Source organism: Phragmites australis, chromosome 15 (genome assembly GCF_958298935.1).
Source record: "Phragmites australis chromosome 15, lpPhrAust1.1, whole genome shotgun sequence".
Lineage (NCBI taxonomy): Eukaryota > Viridiplantae > Streptophyta > Magnoliopsida > Poales > Poaceae > Phragmites > Phragmites australis.
Window position 1 is genome coordinate 13512011 of NC_084935.1, and position 24510 is coordinate 13536520.

General features: G+C 59.9%; 72 non-coding genes across 72 annotated transcripts; all 72 read left to right on the top strand.

Annotated features, from left to right (window-relative positions):
- The first annotated feature begins 34 nt into the window (after window positions 1–34).
- Window positions 35–153, top strand: LOC133894703 (5S ribosomal RNA). Its single transcript, XR_009905494.1, has one exon. It is a non-coding gene; the product is annotated as a 5S ribosomal RNA (ribosomal RNA).
- Window positions 154–376: 223 nt separating this feature from the next.
- LOC133893987 (5S ribosomal RNA) lies at window positions 377–495 on the top strand. Its single transcript, XR_009904810.1, has one exon. It is a non-coding gene; the product is annotated as a 5S ribosomal RNA (ribosomal RNA).
- A 223-nt stretch (window positions 496–718) lies between these two features.
- LOC133894704 (5S ribosomal RNA) lies at window positions 719–837 on the top strand. The gene has a single exon (XR_009905495.1). It is a non-coding gene; the product is annotated as a 5S ribosomal RNA (ribosomal RNA).
- A 222-nt stretch (window positions 838–1059) lies between these two features.
- Window positions 1060–1178, top strand: LOC133893911 (5S ribosomal RNA). The gene has a single exon (XR_009904738.1). It is a non-coding gene; the product is annotated as a 5S ribosomal RNA (ribosomal RNA).
- A 223-nt stretch (window positions 1179–1401) lies between these two features.
- On the top strand, window positions 1402–1520 carry LOC133893817 (5S ribosomal RNA). The gene has a single exon (XR_009904649.1). It is a non-coding gene; the product is annotated as a 5S ribosomal RNA (ribosomal RNA).
- A 223-nt stretch (window positions 1521–1743) lies between these two features.
- Window positions 1744–1862, top strand: LOC133893812 (5S ribosomal RNA). The gene has a single exon (XR_009904645.1). It is a non-coding gene; the product is annotated as a 5S ribosomal RNA (ribosomal RNA).
- A 222-nt stretch (window positions 1863–2084) lies between these two features.
- On the top strand, window positions 2085–2203 carry LOC133893814 (5S ribosomal RNA). The gene has a single exon (XR_009904646.1). It is a non-coding gene; the product is annotated as a 5S ribosomal RNA (ribosomal RNA).
- A 222-nt stretch (window positions 2204–2425) lies between these two features.
- Window positions 2426–2544, top strand: LOC133894705 (5S ribosomal RNA). The gene has a single exon (XR_009905496.1). It is a non-coding gene; the product is annotated as a 5S ribosomal RNA (ribosomal RNA).
- A 223-nt stretch (window positions 2545–2767) lies between these two features.
- On the top strand, window positions 2768–2886 carry LOC133893874 (5S ribosomal RNA). Its single transcript, XR_009904704.1, has one exon. It is a non-coding gene; the product is annotated as a 5S ribosomal RNA (ribosomal RNA).
- A 223-nt stretch (window positions 2887–3109) lies between these two features.
- Window positions 3110–3228, top strand: LOC133893715 (5S ribosomal RNA). The gene has a single exon (XR_009904553.1). It is a non-coding gene; the product is annotated as a 5S ribosomal RNA (ribosomal RNA).
- A 222-nt stretch (window positions 3229–3450) lies between these two features.
- On the top strand, window positions 3451–3569 carry LOC133894044 (5S ribosomal RNA). Its single transcript, XR_009904863.1, has one exon. It is a non-coding gene; the product is annotated as a 5S ribosomal RNA (ribosomal RNA).
- A 224-nt stretch (window positions 3570–3793) lies between these two features.
- LOC133893816 (5S ribosomal RNA) lies at window positions 3794–3912 on the top strand. Its single transcript, XR_009904648.1, has one exon. It is a non-coding gene; the product is annotated as a 5S ribosomal RNA (ribosomal RNA).
- A 221-nt stretch (window positions 3913–4133) lies between these two features.
- On the top strand, window positions 4134–4252 carry LOC133893716 (5S ribosomal RNA). The gene has a single exon (XR_009904554.1). It is a non-coding gene; the product is annotated as a 5S ribosomal RNA (ribosomal RNA).
- Window positions 4253–4474: 222 nt separating this feature from the next.
- LOC133894082 (5S ribosomal RNA) lies at window positions 4475–4593 on the top strand. Its single transcript, XR_009904899.1, has one exon. It is a non-coding gene; the product is annotated as a 5S ribosomal RNA (ribosomal RNA).
- Window positions 4594–4814: 221 nt separating this feature from the next.
- On the top strand, window positions 4815–4933 carry LOC133893819 (5S ribosomal RNA). The gene has a single exon (XR_009904651.1). It is a non-coding gene; the product is annotated as a 5S ribosomal RNA (ribosomal RNA).
- A 222-nt stretch (window positions 4934–5155) lies between these two features.
- On the top strand, window positions 5156–5274 carry LOC133894083 (5S ribosomal RNA). The gene has a single exon (XR_009904900.1). It is a non-coding gene; the product is annotated as a 5S ribosomal RNA (ribosomal RNA).
- Window positions 5275–5496: 222 nt separating this feature from the next.
- Window positions 5497–5615, top strand: LOC133893820 (5S ribosomal RNA). The gene has a single exon (XR_009904652.1). It is a non-coding gene; the product is annotated as a 5S ribosomal RNA (ribosomal RNA).
- A 222-nt stretch (window positions 5616–5837) lies between these two features.
- Window positions 5838–5956, top strand: LOC133894045 (5S ribosomal RNA). The gene has a single exon (XR_009904864.1). It is a non-coding gene; the product is annotated as a 5S ribosomal RNA (ribosomal RNA).
- A 224-nt stretch (window positions 5957–6180) lies between these two features.
- LOC133893875 (5S ribosomal RNA) lies at window positions 6181–6299 on the top strand. The gene has a single exon (XR_009904705.1). It is a non-coding gene; the product is annotated as a 5S ribosomal RNA (ribosomal RNA).
- Window positions 6300–6520: 221 nt separating this feature from the next.
- Window positions 6521–6639, top strand: LOC133893717 (5S ribosomal RNA). Its single transcript, XR_009904555.1, has one exon. It is a non-coding gene; the product is annotated as a 5S ribosomal RNA (ribosomal RNA).
- A 221-nt stretch (window positions 6640–6860) lies between these two features.
- Window positions 6861–6979, top strand: LOC133893876 (5S ribosomal RNA). Its single transcript, XR_009904706.1, has one exon. It is a non-coding gene; the product is annotated as a 5S ribosomal RNA (ribosomal RNA).
- Window positions 6980–7201: 222 nt separating this feature from the next.
- Window positions 7202–7320, top strand: LOC133893718 (5S ribosomal RNA). Its single transcript, XR_009904556.1, has one exon. It is a non-coding gene; the product is annotated as a 5S ribosomal RNA (ribosomal RNA).
- A 222-nt stretch (window positions 7321–7542) lies between these two features.
- LOC133893821 (5S ribosomal RNA) lies at window positions 7543–7661 on the top strand. The gene has a single exon (XR_009904653.1). It is a non-coding gene; the product is annotated as a 5S ribosomal RNA (ribosomal RNA).
- Window positions 7662–7885: 224 nt separating this feature from the next.
- LOC133893719 (5S ribosomal RNA) lies at window positions 7886–8004 on the top strand. Its single transcript, XR_009904557.1, has one exon. It is a non-coding gene; the product is annotated as a 5S ribosomal RNA (ribosomal RNA).
- Window positions 8005–8225: 221 nt separating this feature from the next.
- Window positions 8226–8344, top strand: LOC133893721 (5S ribosomal RNA). The gene has a single exon (XR_009904559.1). It is a non-coding gene; the product is annotated as a 5S ribosomal RNA (ribosomal RNA).
- A 222-nt stretch (window positions 8345–8566) lies between these two features.
- Window positions 8567–8685, top strand: LOC133893722 (5S ribosomal RNA). The gene has a single exon (XR_009904560.1). It is a non-coding gene; the product is annotated as a 5S ribosomal RNA (ribosomal RNA).
- A 221-nt stretch (window positions 8686–8906) lies between these two features.
- On the top strand, window positions 8907–9025 carry LOC133893920 (5S ribosomal RNA). The gene has a single exon (XR_009904747.1). It is a non-coding gene; the product is annotated as a 5S ribosomal RNA (ribosomal RNA).
- A 221-nt stretch (window positions 9026–9246) lies between these two features.
- On the top strand, window positions 9247–9365 carry LOC133893714 (5S ribosomal RNA). Its single transcript, XR_009904552.1, has one exon. It is a non-coding gene; the product is annotated as a 5S ribosomal RNA (ribosomal RNA).
- Window positions 9366–9587: 222 nt separating this feature from the next.
- LOC133893897 (5S ribosomal RNA) lies at window positions 9588–9706 on the top strand. The gene has a single exon (XR_009904725.1). It is a non-coding gene; the product is annotated as a 5S ribosomal RNA (ribosomal RNA).
- Window positions 9707–9927: 221 nt separating this feature from the next.
- LOC133893724 (5S ribosomal RNA) lies at window positions 9928–10046 on the top strand. The gene has a single exon (XR_009904561.1). It is a non-coding gene; the product is annotated as a 5S ribosomal RNA (ribosomal RNA).
- A 222-nt stretch (window positions 10047–10268) lies between these two features.
- LOC133893725 (5S ribosomal RNA) lies at window positions 10269–10387 on the top strand. The gene has a single exon (XR_009904562.1). It is a non-coding gene; the product is annotated as a 5S ribosomal RNA (ribosomal RNA).
- A 223-nt stretch (window positions 10388–10610) lies between these two features.
- On the top strand, window positions 10611–10729 carry LOC133893837 (5S ribosomal RNA). Its single transcript, XR_009904669.1, has one exon. It is a non-coding gene; the product is annotated as a 5S ribosomal RNA (ribosomal RNA).
- A 220-nt stretch (window positions 10730–10949) lies between these two features.
- LOC133893726 (5S ribosomal RNA) lies at window positions 10950–11068 on the top strand. The gene has a single exon (XR_009904563.1). It is a non-coding gene; the product is annotated as a 5S ribosomal RNA (ribosomal RNA).
- A 221-nt stretch (window positions 11069–11289) lies between these two features.
- Window positions 11290–11408, top strand: LOC133893958 (5S ribosomal RNA). The gene has a single exon (XR_009904782.1). It is a non-coding gene; the product is annotated as a 5S ribosomal RNA (ribosomal RNA).
- Window positions 11409–11631: 223 nt separating this feature from the next.
- Window positions 11632–11750, top strand: LOC133893922 (5S ribosomal RNA). Its single transcript, XR_009904749.1, has one exon. It is a non-coding gene; the product is annotated as a 5S ribosomal RNA (ribosomal RNA).
- Window positions 11751–11971: 221 nt separating this feature from the next.
- Window positions 11972–12090, top strand: LOC133893923 (5S ribosomal RNA). Its single transcript, XR_009904750.1, has one exon. It is a non-coding gene; the product is annotated as a 5S ribosomal RNA (ribosomal RNA).
- Window positions 12091–12311: 221 nt separating this feature from the next.
- LOC133893924 (5S ribosomal RNA) lies at window positions 12312–12430 on the top strand. Its single transcript, XR_009904751.1, has one exon. It is a non-coding gene; the product is annotated as a 5S ribosomal RNA (ribosomal RNA).
- A 221-nt stretch (window positions 12431–12651) lies between these two features.
- LOC133894092 (5S ribosomal RNA) lies at window positions 12652–12770 on the top strand. The gene has a single exon (XR_009904909.1). It is a non-coding gene; the product is annotated as a 5S ribosomal RNA (ribosomal RNA).
- A 222-nt stretch (window positions 12771–12992) lies between these two features.
- On the top strand, window positions 12993–13111 carry LOC133893926 (5S ribosomal RNA). Its single transcript, XR_009904752.1, has one exon. It is a non-coding gene; the product is annotated as a 5S ribosomal RNA (ribosomal RNA).
- Window positions 13112–13333: 222 nt separating this feature from the next.
- LOC133894133 (5S ribosomal RNA) lies at window positions 13334–13452 on the top strand. Its single transcript, XR_009904950.1, has one exon. It is a non-coding gene; the product is annotated as a 5S ribosomal RNA (ribosomal RNA).
- Window positions 13453–13674: 222 nt separating this feature from the next.
- Window positions 13675–13793, top strand: LOC133894104 (5S ribosomal RNA). The gene has a single exon (XR_009904921.1). It is a non-coding gene; the product is annotated as a 5S ribosomal RNA (ribosomal RNA).
- A 221-nt stretch (window positions 13794–14014) lies between these two features.
- Window positions 14015–14133, top strand: LOC133893927 (5S ribosomal RNA). The gene has a single exon (XR_009904753.1). It is a non-coding gene; the product is annotated as a 5S ribosomal RNA (ribosomal RNA).
- Window positions 14134–14354: 221 nt separating this feature from the next.
- On the top strand, window positions 14355–14473 carry LOC133893727 (5S ribosomal RNA). Its single transcript, XR_009904564.1, has one exon. It is a non-coding gene; the product is annotated as a 5S ribosomal RNA (ribosomal RNA).
- Window positions 14474–14694: 221 nt separating this feature from the next.
- On the top strand, window positions 14695–14813 carry LOC133893728 (5S ribosomal RNA). The gene has a single exon (XR_009904565.1). It is a non-coding gene; the product is annotated as a 5S ribosomal RNA (ribosomal RNA).
- A 221-nt stretch (window positions 14814–15034) lies between these two features.
- LOC133894079 (5S ribosomal RNA) lies at window positions 15035–15153 on the top strand. The gene has a single exon (XR_009904896.1). It is a non-coding gene; the product is annotated as a 5S ribosomal RNA (ribosomal RNA).
- A 222-nt stretch (window positions 15154–15375) lies between these two features.
- On the top strand, window positions 15376–15494 carry LOC133894006 (5S ribosomal RNA). The gene has a single exon (XR_009904827.1). It is a non-coding gene; the product is annotated as a 5S ribosomal RNA (ribosomal RNA).
- Window positions 15495–15715: 221 nt separating this feature from the next.
- Window positions 15716–15834, top strand: LOC133893729 (5S ribosomal RNA). The gene has a single exon (XR_009904566.1). It is a non-coding gene; the product is annotated as a 5S ribosomal RNA (ribosomal RNA).
- Window positions 15835–16055: 221 nt separating this feature from the next.
- LOC133893990 (5S ribosomal RNA) lies at window positions 16056–16174 on the top strand. The gene has a single exon (XR_009904812.1). It is a non-coding gene; the product is annotated as a 5S ribosomal RNA (ribosomal RNA).
- Window positions 16175–16396: 222 nt separating this feature from the next.
- LOC133893730 (5S ribosomal RNA) lies at window positions 16397–16515 on the top strand. The gene has a single exon (XR_009904567.1). It is a non-coding gene; the product is annotated as a 5S ribosomal RNA (ribosomal RNA).
- A 221-nt stretch (window positions 16516–16736) lies between these two features.
- Window positions 16737–16855, top strand: LOC133893979 (5S ribosomal RNA). Its single transcript, XR_009904802.1, has one exon. It is a non-coding gene; the product is annotated as a 5S ribosomal RNA (ribosomal RNA).
- Window positions 16856–17076: 221 nt separating this feature from the next.
- LOC133893731 (5S ribosomal RNA) lies at window positions 17077–17195 on the top strand. The gene has a single exon (XR_009904568.1). It is a non-coding gene; the product is annotated as a 5S ribosomal RNA (ribosomal RNA).
- Window positions 17196–17415: 220 nt separating this feature from the next.
- On the top strand, window positions 17416–17534 carry LOC133894128 (5S ribosomal RNA). Its single transcript, XR_009904945.1, has one exon. It is a non-coding gene; the product is annotated as a 5S ribosomal RNA (ribosomal RNA).
- A 222-nt stretch (window positions 17535–17756) lies between these two features.
- Window positions 17757–17875, top strand: LOC133894007 (5S ribosomal RNA). The gene has a single exon (XR_009904828.1). It is a non-coding gene; the product is annotated as a 5S ribosomal RNA (ribosomal RNA).
- Window positions 17876–18097: 222 nt separating this feature from the next.
- LOC133893733 (5S ribosomal RNA) lies at window positions 18098–18216 on the top strand. The gene has a single exon (XR_009904570.1). It is a non-coding gene; the product is annotated as a 5S ribosomal RNA (ribosomal RNA).
- A 222-nt stretch (window positions 18217–18438) lies between these two features.
- LOC133893991 (5S ribosomal RNA) lies at window positions 18439–18557 on the top strand. Its single transcript, XR_009904813.1, has one exon. It is a non-coding gene; the product is annotated as a 5S ribosomal RNA (ribosomal RNA).
- A 222-nt stretch (window positions 18558–18779) lies between these two features.
- LOC133893734 (5S ribosomal RNA) lies at window positions 18780–18898 on the top strand. The gene has a single exon (XR_009904571.1). It is a non-coding gene; the product is annotated as a 5S ribosomal RNA (ribosomal RNA).
- A 221-nt stretch (window positions 18899–19119) lies between these two features.
- Window positions 19120–19238, top strand: LOC133893981 (5S ribosomal RNA). The gene has a single exon (XR_009904804.1). It is a non-coding gene; the product is annotated as a 5S ribosomal RNA (ribosomal RNA).
- A 221-nt stretch (window positions 19239–19459) lies between these two features.
- Window positions 19460–19578, top strand: LOC133893735 (5S ribosomal RNA). The gene has a single exon (XR_009904572.1). It is a non-coding gene; the product is annotated as a 5S ribosomal RNA (ribosomal RNA).
- A 221-nt stretch (window positions 19579–19799) lies between these two features.
- LOC133894129 (5S ribosomal RNA) lies at window positions 19800–19918 on the top strand. The gene has a single exon (XR_009904946.1). It is a non-coding gene; the product is annotated as a 5S ribosomal RNA (ribosomal RNA).
- A 222-nt stretch (window positions 19919–20140) lies between these two features.
- Window positions 20141–20259, top strand: LOC133893736 (5S ribosomal RNA). The gene has a single exon (XR_009904573.1). It is a non-coding gene; the product is annotated as a 5S ribosomal RNA (ribosomal RNA).
- Window positions 20260–20480: 221 nt separating this feature from the next.
- On the top strand, window positions 20481–20600 carry LOC133894036 (5S ribosomal RNA). Its single transcript, XR_009904856.1, has one exon. It is a non-coding gene; the product is annotated as a 5S ribosomal RNA (ribosomal RNA).
- A 220-nt stretch (window positions 20601–20820) lies between these two features.
- LOC133894117 (5S ribosomal RNA) lies at window positions 20821–20939 on the top strand. The gene has a single exon (XR_009904934.1). It is a non-coding gene; the product is annotated as a 5S ribosomal RNA (ribosomal RNA).
- Window positions 20940–21161: 222 nt separating this feature from the next.
- LOC133894118 (5S ribosomal RNA) lies at window positions 21162–21280 on the top strand. Its single transcript, XR_009904935.1, has one exon. It is a non-coding gene; the product is annotated as a 5S ribosomal RNA (ribosomal RNA).
- Window positions 21281–21501: 221 nt separating this feature from the next.
- Window positions 21502–21620, top strand: LOC133893737 (5S ribosomal RNA). The gene has a single exon (XR_009904574.1). It is a non-coding gene; the product is annotated as a 5S ribosomal RNA (ribosomal RNA).
- Window positions 21621–21842: 222 nt separating this feature from the next.
- On the top strand, window positions 21843–21961 carry LOC133893738 (5S ribosomal RNA). Its single transcript, XR_009904575.1, has one exon. It is a non-coding gene; the product is annotated as a 5S ribosomal RNA (ribosomal RNA).
- A 221-nt stretch (window positions 21962–22182) lies between these two features.
- LOC133893739 (5S ribosomal RNA) lies at window positions 22183–22301 on the top strand. The gene has a single exon (XR_009904576.1). It is a non-coding gene; the product is annotated as a 5S ribosomal RNA (ribosomal RNA).
- Window positions 22302–22523: 222 nt separating this feature from the next.
- LOC133893740 (5S ribosomal RNA) lies at window positions 22524–22642 on the top strand. Its single transcript, XR_009904577.1, has one exon. It is a non-coding gene; the product is annotated as a 5S ribosomal RNA (ribosomal RNA).
- Window positions 22643–22864: 222 nt separating this feature from the next.
- Window positions 22865–22983, top strand: LOC133894043 (5S ribosomal RNA). The gene has a single exon (XR_009904862.1). It is a non-coding gene; the product is annotated as a 5S ribosomal RNA (ribosomal RNA).
- A 222-nt stretch (window positions 22984–23205) lies between these two features.
- On the top strand, window positions 23206–23324 carry LOC133893846 (5S ribosomal RNA). The gene has a single exon (XR_009904677.1). It is a non-coding gene; the product is annotated as a 5S ribosomal RNA (ribosomal RNA).
- Window positions 23325–23545: 221 nt separating this feature from the next.
- Window positions 23546–23664, top strand: LOC133893741 (5S ribosomal RNA). Its single transcript, XR_009904578.1, has one exon. It is a non-coding gene; the product is annotated as a 5S ribosomal RNA (ribosomal RNA).
- A 221-nt stretch (window positions 23665–23885) lies between these two features.
- On the top strand, window positions 23886–24004 carry LOC133893848 (5S ribosomal RNA). The gene has a single exon (XR_009904679.1). It is a non-coding gene; the product is annotated as a 5S ribosomal RNA (ribosomal RNA).
- A 221-nt stretch (window positions 24005–24225) lies between these two features.
- LOC133894041 (5S ribosomal RNA) lies at window positions 24226–24344 on the top strand. Its single transcript, XR_009904860.1, has one exon. It is a non-coding gene; the product is annotated as a 5S ribosomal RNA (ribosomal RNA).
- Window positions 24345–24510: the final 166 nt, after the last annotated feature.

A 24510-nucleotide genomic window follows, 5' to 3' on the forward strand; every position in this document is an offset into this window, starting at 1 on the left:
GCGCATAAGGGGGGAGGAGGAGGCAGAGTATGTCGGATGCGATCATACCAGCACTAAAGCACCGGATCCCATCAGAACTCCGAAGTTAAGCGTGCTTGGGCGAGAGTAGTACTAGGATGGGTGACCTCCTGGGAAGTCCTCGTGTTGCATTCCCCCTTTTTGCTTAATTTTCCTCGCGTTCATCCGCCTCGTTGTATTCGTTTTATTTCTAACTTTTTTTTTTTGCGCAACCGGATCGCGGCTCGAGCTTCGGCGGTGCACCGGGAAGCGGGGCGACACCGCGCGGCAGGACGTGGGGCCCACGCGCGCCGGGGAGCGGGCGGGGGAGGCGGCGCGGAAGGCGCGCATAAGGGGGGAGGAGGAGGCAGAGTATGTCGGATGCGATCATACCAGCACTAAAGCACCGGATCGCATCAGAACTCCGAAGTTAAGCGTGCTTGGGCGAGAGTAGTACTAGGATGGGTGACCTCCTGGGAAGTCCTCGTGTTGCATTCCCCCTTTTTGCTTAATTTTCCTCGCGTTCATCCGCCTCGTTGTATTCGTTTTATTTCTAACTTTTTTTTTTTGCGCAACCGGATCGCGGCTCGAGCTTCGGCGGTGCACCGGGAAGCGGGGCGACACCGCGCGGCAGGACGTGGGGCCCACGCGCGCCGGGGAGCGGGCGGGGGAGGCGGCTCGGAAGGCGCGCATAAGGGGGGAGGAGGAGGCAGAGTATGTCGGATGCGATCATACCAGCACTAAAGCACCGGATCCCATCAGAACTCCGAAGTTAAGCGTGCTTGGGCGAGAGTAGTACTAGGATGGGTGACCTCCTGGGAAGTCCTCGTGTTGCATTCCCCCTTTTTGCTTAATTTTCCTCGCGTTCATCCGCCTCGTTGTATTCGTTTTATTTCTAACTTTTTTTTTTGCGCAACCGGATCGCGGCTCGAGCTTCGGCGGTGCACCGGGAAGCGGGGCGACACCGCGCGGCAGGACGTGGGGCCCACGCGCGCCGGGGAGCGGGCGGGGGAGGCGGCGCGGAAGGCGCGCATAAGGGGGGAGGAGGAGGCAGAGTATGTCGGATGCGATCATACCAGCACTAAAGCACCGGATCCCATCAGAACTCCGAAGTTAAGCGTGCTTGGGCGAGAGTAGTACTAGCATGGGTGACCTCCTGGGAAGTCCTCGTGTTGCATTCCCCCTTTTTGCTTAATTTTCCTCGCGTTCATCCGCCTCGTTGTATTCGTTTTATTTCTAACTTTTTTTTTTTGCGCAACCGGATCGCGGCTCGAGCTTCGGCGGTGCACCGGGAAGCGGGGCGACACCGCGCGGCAGGACGTGGGGCCCACGCGCGCCGGGGAGCGGGCGGGGGAGGCGGCGCGGAAGGCGCGCATAAGGGGGGAGGAGGAGGCAGAGTATGTCGGATGCGATCATACCAGCACTAAAGCACCGGATCCCATCAGAACTCCGAAGTTAAGCGTGCTTGGGCGTGAGTAGTACTAGGATGGGTGACCTCCTGGGAAGTCCTCGTGTTGCATTCCCCCTTTTTGCTTAATTTTCCTCGCGTTCATCCGCCTCGTTGTATTCGTTTTATTTCTAACTTTTTTTTTTTGCGCAACCGGATCGCGGCTCGAGCTTCGGCGGTGCACCGGGAAGCGGGGCGACACCGCGCGGCAGGACGTGGGGCCCACACGCGCCGGGGAGCGGGCGGGGGAGGCGGCGCGGAAGGCGCGCATAAGGGGGGAGGAGGAGGCAGAGTATGTCGGATGCGATCATACCAGCACTAAAGCACCGGATCCCATCAGAACTCCGAAGTTAAGCGTGCTTGGGCGAGAGTAGTACTAGGATGGGTGACCTCCTGGGAAGTCCTCGTGTTGCATTCTCCCTTTTTGCTTAATTTTCCTCGCGTTCATCCGCCTCGTTGTATTCGTTTTATTTCTAACTTTTTTTTTTGCGCAACCGGATCGCGGCTCGAGCTTCGGCGGTGCACCGGGAAGCGGGGCGACACCGCGCGGCAGGACGTGGGGCCCACGCGCGCCGGGGAGCGGGCGGGGGAGGCGGCGCGGAAGGCGCGCATAAGGGGGGAGGAGGAGGCAGAGTATGTCGGATGCGATCATACCAGCACTAAAGCACCGGATCCCATCAGAACTCCGAAGTTAAGCGTGCTTGGGCGAGAGTAGTACTAGGATGGGTGACCTCCTGGGAAGTCCTCGTGTTGCATTCTCCCTTTTTGCTTAATTTTCCTCGCGTTCATCCGCCTCGTTGTATTCGTTTTATTTCTAACTTTTTTTTTTGCGCAACCGGATCGCGGCTCGAGCTTCGGCGGTGCACCGGGAAGCGGGGCGACACCGCGCGGCAGGACGTGGGGCCCACGCGCGCCGGGGAGCGGGCGGTGGAGGCGGCGCGGAAGGCGCGCATAAGGGGGGAGGAGGAGGCAGAGTATGTCGGATGCGATCATACCAGCACTAAAGCACCGGATCCCATCAGAACTCCGAAGTTAAGCGTGCTTGGGCGAGAGTAGTACTAGGATGGGTGACCTCCTGGGAAGTCCTCGTGTTGCATTCCCCCTTTTTGCTTAATTTTCCTCGCGTTCATCCGCCTCGTTGTATTCGTTTTATTTCTAACTTTTTTTTTTTGCGCAACCGGATCGCGGCTCGAGCTTCGGCGGTGCACCGGGAAGCGGGGCGACACCGCGCGGCAGGACGTGGGGCCCACGCGCGCCGGGGAGCGGGCGGGGGAGGCGGCGCGGAAGGCGCGCATAAGGGGGGAGGAGGAGGCAGAGTATGTCGGATGCGATCATACCAGCACTAAAGCACCGGATCCCATCGGAACTCCGAAGTTAAGCGTGCTTGGGCGAGAGTAGTACTAGGATGGGTGACCTCCTGGGAAGTCCTCGTGTTGCATTCCCCCTTTTTGCTTAATTTTCCTCGCGTTCATCCGCCTCGTTGTATTCGTTTTATTTCTAACTTTTTTTTTTTGCGCAACCGGATCGCGGCTCGAGCTTCGGCGGTGCACCGGGAAGCGGGGCGACACCGCGCGGCAGGACGTGGGGCCCACGCGCGCCGGGGAGCGGGCGGGGGAGGCGGCGCGGAAGGCGCGCGTAAGGGGGGAGGAGGAGGCAGAGTATGTCGGATGCGATCATACCAGCACTAAAGCACCGGATCCCATCAGAACTCCGAAGTTAAGCGTGCTTGGGCGAGAGTAGTACTAGGATGGGTGACCTCCTGGGAAGTCCTCGTGTTGCATTCCCCCTTTTTGCTTAATTTTCCTCGCGTTCATCCGCCTCGTTGTATTCGTTTTATTTCTAACTTTTTTTTTTGCGCAACCGGATCGCGGCTCGAGCTTCGGCGGTGCACCGGGAAGCGGGGCGACACCGCGCGGCAGGACGTGGGGCCCACGGGCGCCGGGGAGCGGGCGGGGGAGGCGGCGCGGAAGGCGCGCATAAGGGGGGAGGAGGAGGCAGAGTATGTCGGATGCGATCATACCAGCACTAAAGCACCGGATCCCATCGGAACTCCGAAGTTAAGCGTGCTTGGGCGAGAGTAGTACTAGGATGGGTGACCTCCTCGGAAGTCCTCGTGTTGCATTCCCCCTTTTTGCTTAATTTTCCTCGCGTTCATCCGCCTCGTTGTATTCGTTTTATTTCTAACTTTTTTCTTTTTGCGCAACCGGATCGCGGCTCGAGCTTCGGCGGTGCACCGGGAAGCGGGGCGACACCGCGCGGCAGGACGTGGGGCCCACGCGCGCCGGGGAGCGGGCGGGGGAGGCGGCGCGGAAGGCGCGCATAAGGGGGGAGGAGGAGGCAGAGTATGTCGGATGCGATCATACCAGCACTAAAGCACCGGATCCCATCAGAACTCCGAAGTTAAGCGTGCTTGGGCGAGAGTAGTACTAGGATGGGTGACCTCCTGGGAAGTCCTCGTGTTGCATTCTCCCTTTTTGCTTAATTTTCCTCGCGTTCATCCGCCTCGTTGTATTCGTTTTATTTCTAACTTTTTTTTTTGCGCAACCGGATCGCGGCTCGAGCTTCGGCGGTGCACCGGGAAGCGGGGCGACACCGCGCGGCAGGACGTGGGGCCCACGCGCGCCGGGGAGCGGGCGGGGGAGGCGGCGCGGAAGGCGCGCATAAGGGGGAGGAGGAGGCAGAGTATGTCGGATGCGATCATACCAGCACTAAAGCACCGGATCCCATCAGAACTCCGAAGTTAAGCGTGCTTGGGCGAGAGTAGTACTAGGATGGGTGACCTCCTGGGAAGTCCTCGTGTTGCATTCCCCCTTTTTGCTTAATTTTCCTCGCGTTCATCCGCCTCGTTGTATTCGTTTTATTTCTAACTTTTTTTTTTGCGCAACCGGATCGCGGCTCGAGCTTCGGCGGTGCACCGGGAAGCGGGGCGACACCGCGCGGCAGGACGTGGGGCCCACGCGCGCCGGGGAGCGGGCGGGGGAGGCGGCGCGGAAGGCGCGCATAAGGGGGGAGGAGGAGGCAGAGTATGTCGGATGCGATCATACCAGCACTAAAGCACCGGATCCCATCGGAACTCCGAAGTTAAGCGTGCTTGGGCGAGAGTAGTACTAGGATGGGTGACCTCCTGGGAAGTCCTAGTGTTGCATTCCCCCTTTTTGCTTAATTTTCCTCGCTTTTTCCGCCTCGTTGTATTCGTTTTATTTCTAACTTTTTTTTTTGCGCAACCGGATCGCGGCTCGAGCTTCGGCGGTGCACCGGGAAGCGGGGCGACACCGCGCGGCAGGACGTGGGGCCCACGCGCGCCGGGGAGCGGGCGGGGGAGGCGGCGCGGAAGGCGCGCGTAAGGGGGGAGGAGGAGGCAGAGTATGTCGGATGCGATCATACCAGCACTAAAGCACCGGATCCCATCAGAACTCCGAAGTTAAGGGTGCTTGGGCGAGAGTAGTACTAGGATGGGTGACCTCCTGGGAAGTCCTCGTGTTGCATTCCCCCTTTTTGCTTAATTTTCCTCGCGTTCATCCGCCTCGTTGTATTCGTTTTATTTCTAACTTTTTTTTTTGCGCAACCGGATCGCGGCTCGAGCTTCGGCGGTGCACCGGGAAGCGGGGCGACACCGCGCGGCAGGACGTGGGGCCCACGGGCGCCGGGGAGCGGGCGGGGGAGGCGGCGCGGAAGGCGCGCATAAGGGGGGAGGAGGAGGCAGAGTATGTCGGATGCGATCATACCAGCACTAAAGCACCGGATCCCATCGGAACTCCGAAGTTAAGCGTGCTTGGGCGAGAGTAGTACTAGGATGGGTGACCTCCTGGGAAGTCCTAGTGTTGCATTCCCCCTTTTTGCTTAATTTTCCTCGCGTTCATCCGCCTCGTTGTATTCGTTTTATTTCTAACTTTTTTTTTTGCGCAACCGGATCGCGGCTCGAGCTTCGGCGGTGCACCGGGAAGCGGGGCGACACCGCGCGGCAGGACGTGGGGCCCACGCGCGCCGGGGAGCGGGCGGGGGAGGCGGCGCGGAAGGCGCGCGTAAGGGGGGAGGAGGAGGCAGAGTATGTCGGATGCGATCATACCAGCACTAAAGCACCGGATCCCATCAGAACTCCGAAGTTAAGGGTGCTTGGGCGAGAGTAGTACTAGGATGGGTGACCTCCTGGGAAGTCCTCGTGTTGCATTCCCCCTTTTTGCTTAATTTTCCTCGCGTTCATCCGCCTCGTTGTATTCGTTTTATTTCTAACTTTTTTTTTTGCGCAACCGGATCGCGGCTCGAGCTTCGGCGGTGCACCGGGAAGCGGGGCGACACCGCGCGGCAGGACGTGGGGCCCACGGGCGCCGGGGAGCGGGCGGGGGAGGCGGCGCGGAAGGCGCGCATAAGGGGGGAGGAGGAGGCAGAGTATGTCGGATGCGATCATACCAGCACTAAAGCACCGGATCCCATCGGAACTCCGAAGTTAAGCGTGCTTGGGCGAGAGTAGTACTAGGATGGGTGACCTCCTCGGAAGTCCTCGTGTTGCATTCCCCCTTTTTGCTTAATTTTCCTCGCGTTCATCCGCCTCGTTGTATTCGTTTTATTTCTAACTTTTTTTTTTTTGCGCAACCGGATCGCGGCTCGAGCTTCGGCGGTGCACCGGGAAGCGGGGCGACACCGCGCGGCAGGACGTGGGGCCCACGCGCGCCGGGGAGCGGGCGGGGGAGGCGGCGCGGAAGGCGCGCATAAGGGGGGAGGAGGAGGCAGAGTATGTCGGATGCGATCATACCAGCACTAAAGCACCGGATCCCATCGGAACTCCGAAGTTAAGCGTGCTTGGGCGAGAGTAGTACTAGGATGGGTGACCTCCTGGGAAGTCCTCGTGTTGCATTCCCCCTTTTTGCTTAATTTTCCTCGCGTTCATCCGCCTCGTTGTATTCGTTTTATTTCTAACTTTTTTTTTTGCGCAACCGGATCGCGGCTCGAGCTTCGGCGGTGCACCGGGAAGCGGGGCGACACCGCGCGGCAGGACGTGGGGCCCACGCGCGCCGGGGAGCGGGCGGGGGAGGCGGCGCGGAAGGCGCGCATAAGGGGGAGGAGGAGGCAGAGTATGTCGGATGCGATCATACCAGCACTAAAGCACCGGATCCCATCAGAACTCCGAAGTTAAGCGTGCTTGGGCGAGAGTAGTACTAGGATGGGTGACCTCCTGGGAAGTCCTCGTGTTGCATTCCCCCTTTTTGCTTAATTTTCCTCGCGTTCATCCGCCTCGTTGTATTCGTTTTATTTCTAACTTTTTTTTTTGCGCAACCGGATCGCGGCTCGAGCTTCGGCGGTGCACCGGGAAGCGGGGCGACACCGCGCGGCAGGACGTGGGGCCCACGCGCGCCGGGGAGCGGGCGGGGGAGGCGGCGCGGAAGGCGCGCATAAGGGGGAGGAGGAGGCAGAGTATGTCGGATGCGATCATACCAGCACTAAAGCACCGGATCCCATCGGAACTCCGAAGTTAAGCGTGCTTGGGCGAGAGTAGTACTAGGATGGGTGACCTCCTGGGAAGTCCTCGTGTTGCATTCCCCCTTTTTGCTTAATTTTCCTCGCGTTCATCCGCCTCGTTGTATTCGTTTTATTTCTAACTTTTTTTTTTTGCGCAACCGGATCGCGGCTCGAGCTTCGGCGGTGCACCGGGAAGCGGGGCGACACCGCGCGGCAGGACGTGGGGCCCACGCGCGCCGGGGAGCGGGCGGGGGAGGCGGCGCGGAAGGCGCGCATAAGGGGGAGGAGGAGGCAGAGTATGTCGGATGCGATCATACCAGCACTAAAGCACCGGATCCCATCAGAACTCCGAAGTTAAGCGTGCTTGGGCGAGAGTAGTACTAGGATGGGTGACCTCCTGGGAAGTCCTCGTGTTGCATTCCCCCTTTTTGCTTAATTTTCCTCGCGTTCATCCGCCTCGTTGTATTCGTTTTATTTCTAACTTTTTTTTTTGCGCAACCGGATCGCGGCTCGAGCTTCGGCGGTGCACCGGGAAGCGGGGCGACACCGCGCGGCAGGACGTGGGGCCCACGCGCGCCGGGGAGCGGGCGGGGGAGGCGGCGCGGAAGGCGTGCATAAGGGGGGAGGAGGAGGCAGAGTATGTCGGATGCGATCATACCAGCACTAAAGCACCGGATCCCATCAGAACTCCGAAGTTAAGGGTGCTTGGGCGAGAGTAGTACTAGGATGGGTGACCTCCTGGGAAGTCCTCGTGTTGCATTCCCCCTTTTTGCTTAATTTTCCTCGCGTTCATCCGCCTCGTTGTATTCGTTTTATTTCTAACTTTTTTTTTTTTGCGCAACCGGATCGCGGCTCGAGCTTCGGCGGTGCACCGGGAAGCGGGGCGACATCGCGCGGCAGGACGTGGGGCCCACGCGCGCCGGGGAGCGGGCGGGGGAGGCGGCGCGGAAGGCGCGCATAAGGGGGGAGGAGGAGGCAGAGTATGTCGGATGCGATCATACCAGCACTAAAGCACCGGATCCCATCAGAACTCCGAAGTTAAGCGTGCTTGGGCGAGAGTAGTACTAGGATGGGTGACCTCCTGGGAAGTCCTCGTGTTGCATTCCCCCTTTTTGCTTAATTTTCCTCGCGTTCATCCGCCTCGTTGTATTCGTTTTATTTCTAACTTTTTTTTTTGCGCAACCGGATCGCGGCTCGAGCTTCGGCGGTGCACCGGGAAGCGGGGCGACACCGCGCGGCAGGACGTGGGGCCCACGCGCGCCGGGGAGCGGGCGGGGGAGGCGGCGCGGAAGGCGCGCATAAGGGGGAGGAGGAGGCAGAGTATGTCGGATGCGATCATACCAGCACTAAAGCACCGGATCCCATCAGAACTCCGAAGTTAAGCGTGCTTGGGCGAGAGTAGTACTAGGATGGGTGACCTCCTGGGAAGTCCTCGTGTTGCATTCCCCCTTTTTGCTTAATTTTCCTCGCGTTCATCCGCCTCGTTGTATTCGTTTTATTTCTAACTTTTTTTTTTTGCGCAACCGGATCGCGGCTCGAGCTTCGGCGGTGCACCGGGAAGCGGGGCGACACCGCGCGGCAGGACGTGGGGCCCACGCGCGCCGGGGAGCGGGCGGGGGAGGCGGCGCGGAAGGAGCGCATAAGGGGGAGGAGGAGGCAGAGTATGTCGGATGCGATCATACCAGCACTAAAGCACCGGATCCCATCAGAACTCCGAAGTTAAGCGTGCTTGGGCGAGAGTAGTACTAGGATGGGTGACCTCCTGGGAAGTCCTCGTGTTGCATTCCCCCTTTTTGCTTAATTTTCCTCGCGTTCATCCGCCTCGTTGTATTCGTTTTATTTCTAACTTTTTTTTTTGCGCAACCGGATCGCGGCTCGAGCTTCGGCGGTGCACCGGGAAGCGGGGCGACACCGCGCGGCAGGACGTGGGGCCCACGCGCGCCGGGGAGCGGGCGGGGGAGGCGGCGCGGAAGGCGCGCATAAGGGGGAGGAGGAGGCAGAGTATGTCGGATGCGATCGTACCAGCACTAAAGCACCGGATCCCATCAGAACTCCGAAGTTAAGCGTGCTTGGGCGAGAGTAGTACTAGGATGGGTGACCTCCTGGGAAGTCCTCGTGTTGCATTCCCCCTTTTTGCTTAATTTTCCTCGCGTTCATCCGCCTCGTTGTATTCGTTTTATTTCTACCTTTTTTTTTTGCGCAACCGGATCGCGGCTCGAGCTTCGGCGGTGCACCGGGAAGCGGGGCGACACCGCGCGGCAGGACGTGGGGCCCACGCGCGCCGGGGAGCGGGCGGGGGAGGCGGCGCGGAAGGCGCGCATAAGGGGGAGGAGGAGGCAGAGTATGTCGGATGCGACCATACCAGCACTAAAGCACCGGATCCCATCAGAACTCCGAAGTTAAGCGTGCTTGGGCGAGAGTAGTACTAGGATGGGTGACCTCCTGGGAAGTCCTCGTGTTGCATTCCCCCTTTTTGCTTAATTTTCCTCGCGTTCATCCGCCTCGTTGTATTCGTTTTATTTCTAACTTTTTTTTTTTGCGCAACCGGATCGCGGCTCGAGCTTCGGCGGTGCACCGGGAAGCGGGGCGACACCGCGCGGCAGGACGTGGGGCCCACGCGCGCCGGGGAGCGGGCGGGGGAGGCGGCGCGGAAGGCGCGCATAAGGGGGAGGAGGAGGCAGAGTATGTCGGATGCGATCATTCCAGCACTAAAGCACCGGATCCCATCAGAACTCCGAAGTTAAGCGTGCTTGGGCGAGAGTAGTACTAGGATGGGTGACCTCCTGGGAAGTCCTCGTGTTGCATTCCCTCTTTTTGCTTAATTTTCCTCGCGTTCATCCGCCTCGTTGTATTCGTTTTATTTCTAACTTTTTTTTTTGCGCAACCGGATCGCGGCTCGAGCTTCGGCGGTGCACCGGGAAGCGGGGCGACACCGCGCGGCAGGACGTGGGGCCGACGCGCGCCGGGGAGCGGGCGGGGGAGGCGGCGCGGAAGGCCCGCATAAGGGGGAGGAGGAGGCAGAGTATGTCGGATGCGATCATACCAGCACTAAAGCACCGGATCCCATCAGAACTCCGAAGTTAAGCGTGCTTGGGCGAGAGTAGTACTAGGATGGGTGACCTCCTGGGAAGTCCTCGTGTTGCATTCCCCCTTTTTGCTTAATTTTCCTCGCGTTCATCCGCCTCGTTGTATTCGTTTTATTTCTAACTTTTTTTTTTTGCGCAACCGGATCGCGGCTCGAGCTTCGGCGGTGCACCGGGAAGCGGGGCGACACCGCGCGGCAGGACGTGGGGCCCACGCGCGCCGGGGAGCGGGCGGGGGAGGCGGCGCGGAAGGCGCGCATAAGGGGGAGGAGGAGGCAGAGTATGTCGGATGCGATCATACCAGCACTAAAGCACCGGATCCCATCAGAACTCCGAAGTTAAGCGTGCTTGGGCGAGAGTAGTACTAGGATGGGTGACCTCCTGGGAAGTCCTCGTGTTGCATTCCCCCTTTTTGCTTAATTTTCCTCGCGTTCATCCGCCTCGTTGTATTCGTTTTATTTCTAACTTCTTTTTTTTTGCGCAACCGGATCGCGGCTCGAGCTTCGGCGGTGCACCGGGAAGCGGGGCGACACCGCGCGGCAGGACGTGGGGCCCACGCGCGCCGGGGAGCCGGCGGGGGAGGCGGCGCGGAAGGCGCGCATAAGGGGGAGGAGGAGGCAGAGTATGTCGGATGCGATCATACCAGCACTAAAGCACCGGATCCCATCAGATCTCCGAAGTTAAGCGTGCTTGGGCGAGAGTAGTACTAGGATGGGTGACCTCCTGGGAAGTCCTCGTGTTGCATTCCCCCTTTTGCTTAATTTTCCTCGCGTTCATCCGCCTCGTTGTATTCGTTTTATTTCTAACTTTTTTTTTTGCGCAACCGGATCGCGGCTCGAGCTTCGGCGGTGCACCGGGAAGCGGGGCGACACCGCGCGGCAGGACGTGGGGCCCACGCGCGCCGGGGAGCGGGCGGGGGAGGCGGCGCGGAAGGCGCGCATAAGGGGGAGGAGGAGGCAGAGTATGTCGGATGCGATCATACCAGCACTAAAGCACCGGATCCCATCAGAACTCCGAAGTTAAGCGTGCTTGGGCGAGAGTAGTACTAGGATGGGTGACCTCCTGGGAAGTCCTCGTGTTGCATTCCCCCTTTTTGCTTAATTTTCCTCGCGTTCATCCGCCTCGTTGTATTCGTTTTATTTCTAACTTTTTTTTTTGCGCAACCGGATCGCGGCTCGAGCTTCGGCGGTGCACCGGGAAGCGGGGCGACACCGCGCGGCAGGACGTGGGGCCCACGCGCGCCGGGGAGCGGGCGGGGGAGGCGGCGCGGAAGGCGCGCATAAGGGGGAGGAGGAGGCAGAGTATGTCGGATGCTATCATACCAGCACTAAAGCACCGGATCCCATCAGAACTCCGAAGTTAAGCGTGCTTGGGCGAGAGTAGTACTAGGATGGGTGACCTCCTGGGAAGTCCTCGTGTTGCATTCCCCCTTTTTGCTTAATTTTCCTCGCGTTCATCCGCCTCGTTGTATTCGTTTTATTTCTAACTTTTTTTTTTTTGCGCAACCGGATCGCGGCTCGAGCTTCGGCGGTGCACCGGGAAGCGGGGCGACACCGCGCGGCAGGACGTGGGGCCCACGCGCGCCGGGGAGCGGGCGGGGGAGGCGGCGCGGAAGGCGCGCATAAGGGGGAGGAGGAGGCAGAGTATGTCGGATGCGATCGTACCAGCACTAAAGCACCGGATCCCATCAGAACTCCGAAGTTAAGCGTGCTTGGGCGAGAGTAGTACTAGGATGGGTGACCTCCTGGGAAGTCCTCGTGTTGCATTCCCCCTTTTTGCTTAATTTTCCTCGCGTTCATCCGCCTCGTTGTATTCGTTTTATTTCTAACTTTTTTTTTTGCGCAACCGGATCGCGGCTCGAGCTTCGGCGGTGCACCGGGAAGCGGGGCGACACCGCGCGGCAGGACGTGGGGCCCACGCGCGCCGGGGAGCGGGCGGGGGAGGCGGCGCGGAAGGCGCGCATAAGGGGGAGGAGGAGGCAGAGTATGTCGGATGCGATCGTACCAGCACTAAAGCACCGGATCCCATCAGAACTCCGAAGTTAAGCGTGCTTGGGCGAGAGTAGTACTAGGATGGGTGACCTCCTGGGAAGTCCTCGTGTTGCATTCCCCCTTTTTGCTTAATTTTCCTCGCGTTCATCCGCCTCGTTGTATTCGTTTTATTTCTAACTTTTTTTTTTGCGCAACCGGATCGCGGCTCGAGCTTCGGCGGTGCACCGGGAAGCGGGGCGACACCGCGCGGCAGGACGTGGGGCCCACGCGCGCCGGGGAGCGGGCGGGGGAGGCGGCGCGGAAGGCGCGCATAAGGGGGAGGAGGAGGCAGAGTATGTCGGATGCGATCGTACCAGCACTAAAGCACCGGATCCCATCAGAACTCCGAAGTTAAGCGTGCTTGGGCGAGAGTAGTACTAGGATGGGTGACCTCCTGGGAAGTCCTCGTGTTGCATTCCCCCTTTTTGCTTAATTTTCCTCGCGTTCATCCGCCTCGTTGTATTCGTTTTATTTCTAACTTTTTTTTTTGCGCAACCGGATCGCGGCTCGAGCTTCGGCGGTGCACCGGGAAGCGGGGCGACACCGCGCGGCAGGACGTGGGGCCCACGCGCGCCGGGGAGCGGGCGGGGGAGGCGGCGCGGAAGGCGCGCATAAGGGGGAGGAGGAGGCAGAGTATGTCGGATGCGATCGTACCAGCACTAAAGCATCGGATCCCATCAGAACTCCGAAGTTAAGCGTGCTTGGGCGAGAGTAGTACTAGGATGGGTGACCTCCTGGGAAGTCCTCGTGTTGCATTCCCCCTTTTTGCTTAATTTTCCTCGCGTTCATCCGCCTCGTTGTATTCGTTTTATTTCTAACTTTTTTTTTTTGCGCAACCGGATCGCGGCTCGAGCTTCGGCGGTGCACCGGGAAGCGGGGCGACACCGCGCGGCAGGACGTGGGGCCCACGCGCGCCGGGGAGCGGGCGGGGGAGGCGGCGCGGAAGGCGCGCATAAGGGGGAGGAGGAGGCAGAGTATGTCGGATGCGATCGTACCAGCACTAAAGCACCGGATCCCATCAGAACTCCGAAGTTAAGCGTGCTTGGGCGAGAGTAGTACTAGGATGGGTGACCTCCTGGGAAGTCCTCGTGTTGCATTCCCCCTTTTTGCTTAATTTTCCTCGCGTTCATCCGCCTCGTTGTATTCGTTTTATTTCTAACTTTTTTTTTTTGCGCAACCGGATCGCGGCTCGAGCTTCGGCGGTGCACCGGGAAGCGGGGCGACACCGCGCGGCAGGACGTGGGGCCCACGCGCGCCGGGGAGCGGGCGGGGGAGGCGGCGCGGAAGGCGCGCATAAGGGGGAGGAGGAGGCAGAGTATGTCGGATGCGATCGTACAAGCACTAAAGCACCGGATCCCATCAGAACTCCGAAGTTAAGCGTGCTTGGGCGAGAGTAGTACTAGGATGGGTGACCTCCTGGGAAGTCCTCGTGTTGCATTCCCCCTTTTTGCTTAATTTTCCTCGTGTTCATCCGCCTCGTTGTATTCGTTTTATTTCTAACTTTTTTTTTTTGCGCAACCGGATCGCGGCTCGAGCTTCGGCGGTGCACCGGGAAGCGGGGCGACACCGCGCGGCAGGACGTGGGGCCCACGCGCGCCGGGGAGCGGGCGGGGGAGGCGGCGCGGAAGGCGCGCATAAGGGGGAGGAGGAGGCAGAGTATGTCGGATGCGATCGTACCAGCACTAAAGCACCGGATCCCATCAGAACTCCGAAGTTAAGCGTGCTTGGTCGAGAGTAGTACTAGGATGGGTGACCTCCTGGGAAGTCCTCGTGTTGCATTCCCCCTTTTTGCTTAATTTTCCTCGCGTTCATCCGCCTCGTTGTATTCGTTTTATTTCTAACTTTTTTTTTTGCGCAACCGGATCGCGGCTCGAGCTTCGGCGGTGCACCGGGAAGCGGGGCGACACCGCGCGGCAGGACGTGGGGCCCACGCGCGCCGGGGAGCGGGCGGGGGAGGCGGCGCGGAAGGCGCGCATAAGGGGGAGGAGGAGGCAGAGTATGTCGGATGCGATCGTACCAGCACTAAAGCACCGGATCCCATCAGAACTCCGAAGTTAAGCGTGCTTGGGCGAGAGTAGTACTAGGATGGGTGACCTCCTGGGAAGTCCTCGTGTTGCATTCCCCCTTTTTGCTTAATTTTCCTCGCGTTCATCCGCCTCGTTGTATTCGTTTTATTTCTAACTTTTTTTTTTGCGCAGCCGGATCGCGGCTCGAGCTTCGGCGGTGCACCGGGAAGCGGGGCGACACCGCGCGGCAGGACGTGGGGCCCACGCGCGCCGGGGAGCGGGCGGGGGAGGCGGCGCGGAAGGCGCGCATAAGGGGGAGGAGGAGGCAGAGTATGTCGGATGCGATCATACCAGCACTAAAGCACCGGATCCCATCAGAACTCCGAAGTTAAGCGTGCTTGGGCGAGAGTAGTACTAGGATGGGTGACCTCCTGGGAAGTCCTCGTGTTGCATTCCCCCTTTTTGCTTAATTTTCCTCGCGTTCATCCGCCTCGTTGTATTCGTTTTATTTCTAACTTTTTTTTTTGCGCAACCGGATCACGGCTCGAGCTTCGGCGGTGCACCGGGAAGCGGGGCGACACCGCGCGGCAGGACGTGGGGCCCACGCGCGCCGGGGAGCGGGCGGGGGAGGCGGCGCGGAAGGCGCGCATAAGGGGGAGGAGGAGGCAGAGTATGTCGGATGCGATCATACCAGCACTAAAGCACCGGATCCCATCAGAACTCCGAAGTTAAGCGTGCTTGGGCGAGAGTAGTACTAGGATGGGTGACCTCCTGGGAAGTCCTCGTGTTGCATTCCCCCTTTTTGCTTAATTTTCCTCGCGTTCATCCGCCTCGTTGTATTCGTTTTATTTCTAACTTTTTTTTTTGCGCAACCGGATCGCAGCTCGAGCTTCGGCGGTGCACCGGGAAGCGGGGCGACACCGCGCGGTAGGACGTGGGGCCCACGCGCGCCGGGGAGCGGGCGGGGGAGGCGGCGCGGAAGGCGCGCATAAGGGGGAGGAGGAGGCAGAGTATGTCGGATGCGATCATAACAGCACTAAAGCACCGGATCCCATCAGAACTCCGAAGTTAAGCGTGCTTGGGCGAGAGTAGTACTAGGATGGGTGACCTCCTGGGAAGTCCTCGTGTTGCATTCCCCCTTTTTGCTTAATTTTCCTCGCGTTCATCCGCCTCGTTGTATTCGTTTTATTTCTAACTTTTTTTTTTTGCGCAACCGGATCGCGGCTCGAGCTTCGGCGGTGCACCGGGAAGCGGGGCGACACCGCGCGGCAGGACGTGGGGCCCACGCGCGCCGGGGAGCGGGCGGGGGAGGCGGCGCGGAAGGCGCGCATAAGGGGGAGGAGGAGGCAGAGTATGTCGGATGCGATCATACCAGCACTAAAGCACAGGATCCCATCAGAACTCCGAAGTTAAGCGTGCTTGGGCGAGAGTAGTACTAGGATGGGTGACCTCCTGGGAAGTCCTCGTGTTGCATTCCCCCTTTTTGCTTAATTTTCCTCGCGTTCATCCGCCTCGTTGTATTCGTTTTATTTCTAACTTTTTTTTTTGCGCAACCGGATCGCGGCTCGAGCTTCGGCGGTGCACCGGGAAGCGGGGCGACACCGCGCGGCAGGACGTGGGGCCCACGCGCGCCGGGGAGCGGGCGGGGGAGGCGGCGCGGAAGGCGCGCATAAGGGGGAGGAGGAGGCAGAGTATGTCGGATGCGATCATACCAGCACTAAAGCACCGGATCCCATCAGAACTCCGAAGTTAAGCGTGCTTGGGCGAGAGTAGTACTAGGATGGGTGACCTCCTGGGAAGTCCTCGTGTTGCATTCCCCCTTTTTGCTTAATTTTCCTCGCGTTCATCCGCCTCGTTGTATTCGTTTTATTTCTAACTTTTTTTTTTGCGCAACCGGATCGCGGCTCGAGCTTCGGCGGTGCACCGGGAAGCGAGGCGACACCGCGCGGCAGGACGTGGGGCCCACGCGCGCCGGGGAGCGGGCGGGGGAGGCGGCGCGGAAGGCGCGCATAAGGGGGAGGAGGAGGCAGAGTATGTCGGATGCGATCATACCAGCACTAAAGCACCGGATCCCACCAGAACTCCGAAGTTAAGCGTGCTTGGGCGAGAGTAGTACTAGGATGGGTGACCTCCTGGGAAGTCCTCGTGTTGCATTCCCCCTTTTTGCTTAATTTTCCTCGCGTTCATCCGCCTCGTTGTATTCGTTTTATTTCTAACTTTTTTTTTTTGCGCAACCGGATCGCGGCTCGAGCTTCGGCGGTGCACCGGGAAGCGGGGCGACACCGCGCGGCAGGACGTGGGGCCCACGCGCGCCGGGGAGCGGGCGGGGGAGGCGGCGCGGAAGGCGCGCATAAGGGGGAGGAGGAGGCAGAGTATGTCGGATGCGATCATACCAGCACTAAAGCACCGGATCCCATCAGAACTCCGAAGTTAAGCGTGCTTGGGCGAGAGTAGTACTAGGATGGGTGACCTCCTGGGAAGTCCTCGTGTTGCATTCCCCCTTTTTGCTTAATTTTCCTCGCGTTCATCCGCCTCGTTGTATTCGTTTTATTTCTAACTTTTTTTTTTGCGCAGCCGGATCGCGGCTCGAGCTTCGGCGGTGCACCGGGAAGCGGGGCGACACCGCGCGGCAGGACGTGGGGCCCACGCGCGCCGGGGAGCGGGCGGGGGAGGCGGCGCGGAAGGCGCGCATAAGGGGGAGGAGGAGGCAGAGTATGTCGGATGCGATCATACCAGCACTAAAGCACGGGATCCCATCAGAACTCCGAAGTTAAGCGTGCTTGGGCGAGAGTAGTACTAGGATGGGTGACCTCCTGGGAAGTCCTCGTGTTGCATTCCCCCTTTTTGCTTAATTTTCCTCGCGTTCATCCGCCTCGTTGTATTCGTTTCATTTCTAACTTTTTTTTTTGCGCAACCGGATCGCGGCTCGAGCTTCGGCGGTGCACCGGGAAGCGGGGCGACACCGCGCGGCAGGACGTGGGGCCCACGCGCGCCGGGGAGCGGGCGGGGGAGGCGGCGCGGAAGGCGCGCATAAGGGGGAGGAGGAGGCAGAGTATGTCGGATGCGATCATACCAGCACTAAAGCACCGGATCCCATCAGAACTCCGAAGTTAAGCGTGCTTGGGCGAGAGTAGTACTAGGATGGGTGACCTCCTGGGAAGTCCTCGTGTTGCATTCCCCTTTTTGCTTAATTTTCCTCGCGTTCATCCGCCTCGTTGTATTCATTTTATTTCTAACTTTTTTTTTTGCGCAACCGGATCGCGGCTCGAGCTTCGGCGGTGCACCGGGAAGCGGGGCGACACCGCGCGGCAGGACGTGGGGCCCACGCGCGCCGGGGAGCGGGCGGGGGAGGCGGCGCGGAAGGCGCGCATAAGGGGGAGGAGGAGGCAGAGTATGTCGGATGCGATCATACCAGCACTAAAGCACCGGATCCCATCAGAACTCCGAAGTTAAGCGTGCTTTGGCGAGAGTTGTACTAGGATGGGTGACCTCCTGGGAAGTCCTCGTGTTGCATTCCCCCTTTTTGCTTAATTTTCCTCGCGTTCATCCGCCTCGTTGTATTCGTTTTATTTCTAACTTTTTTTTTTTGCGCAACCGGATCGCGGCTCGAGCTTCGGCGGTGCACCGGGAAGCGGGGCGACACCGCGCGGCAGGACGTGGGGCCCACGCGCGCCGGGGAGCGGGCGGGGGAGGCGGCGCGGAAGGCGCGCATAAGGGGGAGGAGGAGGCAGAGTATGTCGGATGCGATCATACCAGCACTAAAGCACAGGATCCCATCAGAACTCCGAAGTTAAGCGTGCTTGGGCGAGAGTAGTACTAGGATGGGTGACCTCCTGGGAAGTCCTCGTGTTGCATTCCCCCTTTTTGCTTAATTTTTCCTCGCGTTCATCCGCCTCGTTGTATTCGTTTTATTTCTAACTTTTTTTTTTGCGCAACCGGATCGCGGCTCGAGCTTCGGCGGTGCACCGGGAAGCGGGGCGACACCGCGCGGCAGGACGTGGGGCCCACGCGCGCCGGGGAGCGGGCGGGGGAGGCGGCGCGGAAGGCGCGCATAAGGGGGAGGAGGAGGCAGAGTATGTCGGATGCGATCATACCAGCACTAAAGCACCGGATCCCATCAGAACTCCGAAGTTAAGCGTGCTTGGGCGAGAGTAGTACTAGGATGGGTGACCTCCTGGGAAGTCCTCGTGTTGCATTCCCCCTTTTTGCTTAATTTTCCTCGCGTTCATCCGCCTCGTTGTATTCGTTTTATTTCTAACTTTTTTTTTTTGCGCAACCGGATCGCGGCTCGAGCTTCGGCGGTGCACCGGGAAGCGAGGCGACACCGCGCGGCAGGACGTGGGGCCCACGCGCGCCGGGGAGCGGGCGGGGGAGGCGGCGCGGAAGGCGCGCATAAGGGGGAGGAGGAGGCAGAGTATGTCGGATGCGATCATACCAGCACTAAAGCACCGGATCCCACCAGAACTCCGAAGTTAAGCGTGCTTGGGCGAGAGTAGTACTAGGATGGGTGACCTCCTGGGAAGTCCTCGTGTTGCATTCCCCCTTTTTGCTTAATTTTCCTCGCGTTCATCCGCCTCGTTGTATTCGTTTTATTTCTAACTTTTTTTTTTTGCGCAACCGGATCGCGGCTCGAGCTTCGGCGGTGCACCGGGAAGCGGGGCGACACCGCGCAGCAGGACGTGGGGCCCACGCGCGCCGGGGAGCGGGCGGGGGAGGCGGCGCGGAAGGCGCGCATAAGGGGGAGGAGGAGGCAGAGTATGTTGGATGCGATCATACCAGCACTAAAGCACCGGATCCCATCAGAACTCCGAAGTTAAGCGTGCTTGGGCGAGAGTAGTACTAGGATGGGTGACCTCCTGGGAAGTCCTCGTGTTGCATTCCCCCTTTTTGCTTAATTTTCCTCGCGTTCATCCGCCTCGTTGTATTCGTTTTATTTCTAACTTTTTTTTTTGCGCAGCCGGATCGCGGCTCGAGCTTCGGCGGTGCACCGGGAAGCGGGGCGACACCGCGCGGCAGGACGTGGGGCCCACGCGCGCCGGGGAGCGGGCGGGGGAGGCGGCGCGGAAGGCGCGCATAAGGGGGAGGAGGAGGCAGAGTATGTCGGATGCGATCATACCAGCACTAAAGCACGGGATCCCATCAGAACTCCGAAGTTAAGCGTGCTTGGGCGAGAGTAGTACTAGGATGGGTGACCTCCTGGGAAGTCCTCGTGTTGCATTCCCCCTTTTTGCTTAATTTTCCTCGCGTTCATCCGCCTCGTTGTATTCGTTTCATTTCTAACTTTTTTTTTTGCGCAACCGGATCGCGGCTCGAGCTTCGGCGGTGCACCGGGAAGCGGGGCGACACCGCGCGGCAGGACGTGGGGCCCACGCGCGCCGGGGAGCGGGCGGGGGAGGCGGCGCGGAAGGCGCGCATAAGGGGGAGGAGGAGGCAGAGTATGTCGGATGCGATCATACCAGCACTAAAGCACCGGATCCCATCAGAACTCCGAAGTTAAGCGTGCTTGGGCGAGAGTAGTACTAGGATGGGTGACCTCCTGGGAAGTCCTCGTGTTGCATTCCCCTTTTTGCTTAATTTTCCTCGCGTTCATCCGCCTCGTTGTATTCATTTTATTTCTAACTTTTTTTTTTTGCGCAACCGGATCGCGGCTCGAGCTTCGGCGGTGCACCGGGAAGCGGGGCGACACCGCGCGGCAGGACGTGGGGCCCACGCGCGCCGGGGAGCGGGCGGGGGAGGCGGCGCGGAAGGCGCGCATAAGGGGGAGGAGGAGGCAGAGTATGTCGGATGCGATCATACCAGCACTAAAGCACCGGATCCCATCAGAACTCCGAAGTTAAGCGTGCTTTGGCGAGAGTTGTACTAGGATGGGTGACCTCCTGGGAAGTCCTCGTGTTGCATTCCCCCTTTTTACTTAATTTTCCTCGCGTTCATCCGCCTCGTTGTATTCGTTTTATTTCTAACTTTTTTTTTTTGCGCAAACGGATCGCGGCTCGAGCTTCGGCGGTGCACCGGGAAGCGGGGCGACACCGCGCGGCAGGACGTGGGGCCCACGCGCGCCGGGGAGCGGGCGGGGGAGGCGGCGCGGAAGGCGCGCATAAGGGGGAGGAGGAGGCAGAGTATGTCGGATGCGATCATACCAGCACTAAAGCACCGGATCCCATCAGAACTCCGAAGTTAAGCGTGCTTGGGCGAGAGTAGTACTAGGATGGGTGACCTCCTGGGAAGTCCTCGTGTTGCATTCCCCCTTTTTGCTTAATTTTCCTCGCGTTCATCCGCCTCGTTGTATTCGTTTTATTTCTAACTTTTTTTTTTGCGCAACCGGATCGCGGCTCGAGCTTCGGCGGTGCACCGGGAAGCAGGGCGACACCGCGCGGCAGGACGTGGGGCCCACGCGCGCCGGGGAGCGGGCGGGGGAGGCGGCGCGGAAGGCGCGCATAAGGGGGAGGAGGAGGCAGAGTATGTCGGATGCGATCATACCAGCACTAAAAGCACCGGATCCCATCAGAACTCCGAAGTTAAGCGTGCTTGGGCGAGAGTAGTACTAGGATGGGTGACCTCCTGGGAAGTCCTCGTGTTGCATTCCCCCTTTTTGCTTAATTTTCCTCGCGTTCATCCGCCTCGTTGTATTCGTTTTATTTCTAACTTTTTTTTTTGCGCAACCGGATCGCGGCTCGAGCTTCGGCGGTGCACCGGGAAGCGGGGCGACACCGCGCGGCAGGACGTGGGGCCCACGCGCGCCGGGTGCGGGCGGGGGAGGCGGCGCGGAAGGCGCGCATAAGGGGGAGGAGGAGACAGAGTATGTCGGATGCGATCATACCAGCACTAAAGCACCGGATCCCATCAGAACTCCGAAGTTAAGCGTGCTTGGGCGAGAGTAGTGCTAGGATGGTTGACCTCCTGGGAAGTCCTCGTGTTGCATTCCCCCTTTTTGCTTAATTTTCCTCGCGTTCATCCGCCTCGTTGTATTCGTTTTATTTCTAACTTTTTTTTTTTGCGCAACCGGATCGCGGCTCGAGCTTCGGCGGTGCACCGGGAAGCGGGGCGACACCGCGCGGCAGGACGTGGGGCCCACGCGCGCCGGGGAGCGGGCGGGTGAGGCGGCGCGGAAGGCGCGCATAAGGGGGAGGAGGAGGCAGAGTATGTCGGATGCGATCATACCAGCACTAAAGCACCGGATCCCATCAGAACTCCGAAGTTAAGCGTGCTTGGGCGAGAGTAGTGCTAGGATGGTTGACCTCCTGGGAAGTCCTCGTGTTGCATTCCCCCTTTTTGCTTAATTTTCCTCGCGTTCATCCGCCTCGTTGTATTCGTTTTATTTCTAACTTTTTTTTTTGCGCAACCGGATCGCGGCTCGAGCTTCGGCGGTGCACCGGGAAGCGGGGCGACACCGCGCGGCAGGACGTGGGGCCCACGCGCGCCGGGGAGCGGGCGGGGGAGGCGGCGCGGAAGGCGCGCATAAGGGGGAGGAGGAGGCAGAGTATGTCGGATGCGATCATACCAGCACTAAAGCACCGGATCCCATCAGAACTCCGAAGTTAAGCGTGCTTGGGCGAGAGTAGTACTAGGATGGGTGACCTCCTGGGAAGTCCTCGTGTTGCATTCCCCCTTTTTGCTTAATTTTCCTCGCGTTCATCCGCCTCGTTGTATTCGTTTTATTTCTAACTTTTTTTTTTTGCGCAAACGGATCGCGGCTCGAGCTTCGGCGGTGCACCGGGAAGCGGGGCGACACCGCGCGGCAGGACGTGGGGCCCACGCGCGCCGGGGAGCGGGCGGGGGAGGCGGCGCGGAAGGCGCGCATAAGGGGGAGGAGGAGGCAGAGTATGTCGGATGCGATCATACCAGCACTAAAGCACCGGATCCCATCAGAACTCCGAAGTTAAGCGTGCTTGGGCGAGAGTAGTACTAGGATGGGTGACCTCCTGGGAAGTCCTCGTGTTGCATTCCCCCTTTTTGCTTAATTTTCCTCGCGTTCATCCGCCTCGCTGTATTCGTTTTATTTCTAACTTTTTTTTTTGCGCAACCGGATCGCGGCTCGAGCTTCGGCGGTGCACCGGGAAGCGGGGCGACACCGCGCGGCAGGACGTGGGGCCCACGCGCGCCGGGGAGCGGGCGGGGGAGGCGGCGCGGAAGGCGCGCATAAGGGGGAGGAGGAGGCAGAGTATGTCGGATGCGATCATACCAGCACTAAAGCACCGGATCCCATCAGAACTCCGAAGTTAAGCGTGCTTGGGCGAGAGTAGTACTAGGATGGGTGACCTCCTGGGAAGTCCTCGTGTTGCATTCCCCCTTTTTGCTTAATTTTCCTCGCGTTCATCCGCCTCGTTGTATTCGTTTTATTTCTAACTTTTTTTTTTTGCGCAAACGGATCGCGGCTCGAGCTTCGGCGGTGCACCGGGAAGCGGGGCGACACCGCGCGGCAGGACGTGGGGCCCACGCGCGCCGGGGAGCGGGCGGGGGAGGCGGCGCGGAAGGCGCGCATAAGGGGGAGGAGGAGGCAGAGTATGTCGGATGCGATCATACCAGCACTAAAGCACCGGATCCCATCAGAACTCCGAAGTTAAGCGTGCTTGGGCGAGAGTAGTACTAGGATGGGTGACCTCCTGGGAAGTCCTCGTGTTGCATTCCCCCTTTTTGCTTAATTTTCCTCGCGTTCATCCGCCTCGCTGTATTCGTTTTATTTCTAACTTTTTTTTTTTGCGCAACCGGATCGCGGCTCGAGCTTCGGCGGTGCACCGGGAAGCGGGGCGACACCGCGCGGCAGGACGTGGGGCCCACGCGCGCCGGGGAGCGGGCGGGGGAGGCGGCGCGGAAGGCGCGCATAAGGGGGAGGAGGATGCAGAGTATGTCGGATGCGATCATACCAGCACTAAAGCACCGGATCCCATCAGAACTCCGAGGTTAAGCGTGCTTGGGCGAGAGTAGTACTAGGATGGGTGACCTCCCGGGAAGTCCTCGTGTTGCATTCCCCCTTTTTGCTTAATTTTCCTCGCGTTCATCCGCCTCGCTGTATTCGTTTTATTTCTAACTTTTTTTTTTTGCGCAACCGGATCGCGGCTCGAGCTTCGGCGGTGCACCGGGAAGCGGGGCGACACCGCGCGGCAGGACGTGGGGCCCACGCGCGCCGGGGAGCGGGCGGGGGAGGCGGCGCGGAAGGCGCGCATAAGGGGGAGGAGGAGGCAGAGTATGTCGGATGCGATCATACCAGCACTAAAGCACCGGATCCCATCAGAACTCCGAAGTTAAGCGTGCTTGGGCGAGAGTAGTACTAGGATGGGTGACCTCCCGGGAAGTCCTCGTGTTGCATTCCCCCTTTTTGCTTAATTTTCCTCGCGTTCATCCGCCTCGCTGTATTCGTTTTATTTCTAACTTTTTTTTTTGCGCAACCGGATCGCGGCTCGAGCTTCGGCGGTGCACCGGGAAGCGGGGCGACACCGCGCGGCAGGATGTGGGGCCCACGCGCGCCGGGGAGCGGGCGGGGGAGGCGGCGCGGAAGGCGCGCATAAGGGGGAGGAGGAGGCAGAGTATGTCGGATGCGATCATACCAGCACTAAAGCACCGGATCCCATCAGAACTCCGAAGTTAAGCGTGCTTGGGCGAGAGTAGTACTAGGATGGGTGACCTCCTGGGAAGTCCTCGTGTTGCATTCCCCCTTTTTGCTTAATTTTCCTCGCGTTCATCCGCCTCGCTGTATTCGTTTTATTTCTAACTTTTTTTTTTGCGCAACCGGATCGCGGCTCGAGCTTCGGCGGTGCACCGGGAAGCGGGGCGACACCGCGCGGCAGGACGTGGGGCCCACGCGCGCCGGGGAGCGGGCGGGGGAGGCGGCGCGGAAGGCGCGCATAAGGGGGAGGAGGAGGCAGAGTATGTCGGATGCGATCATACCAGCACAAAAGCACCGGATCCCATCAGAACTCCGAAGTTAAGCGTGCTTGGGCGAGAGTAGTACTAGGATGGGTGACCTCCTGGGAAGTCCTCGTGTTGCATTCCCCCTTTTTGCTTAATTTTCCTCGCGTTCATCCGCCTCGCTGTATTCGTTTTATTTCTAACTTTTTTTTTTGCGCAACCGGATCGCGGCTCGAGCTTCGGCGGTGCACCGGGAAGCGGGGCGACACCGCGCGGCAGGACTTGGGGCCCACGCGCGCCGGGGAGCGGGCGGGGGAGGCGACGCGGAAGGCGCGCATAAGGGGTAGGAGGAGGCAGAGTATGTCGGATGCGATCATACCAGCACTAAAGCACCGGATCCCATCAGAACTCCGAAGTTAAGCGTGCTTGGGCGAGAGTAGTACTAGGATGGGTGACCTCCTGGGAAGTCCTCATGTTGCATTCCCCCTTTTTGCTTAATTTTCCTCGCGTTCATCCGCCTCGCTGTATTCGATTTATTTCTAACTTTTTTTTTTGCGCAACCGGATCGCGGCTCGAGCTTCGGCGGTGCACCGGGAAGCGGGGCGACACCGCGCGGCAGGACGTGGGGCCCACGCGCGCCGGGGAGCGGG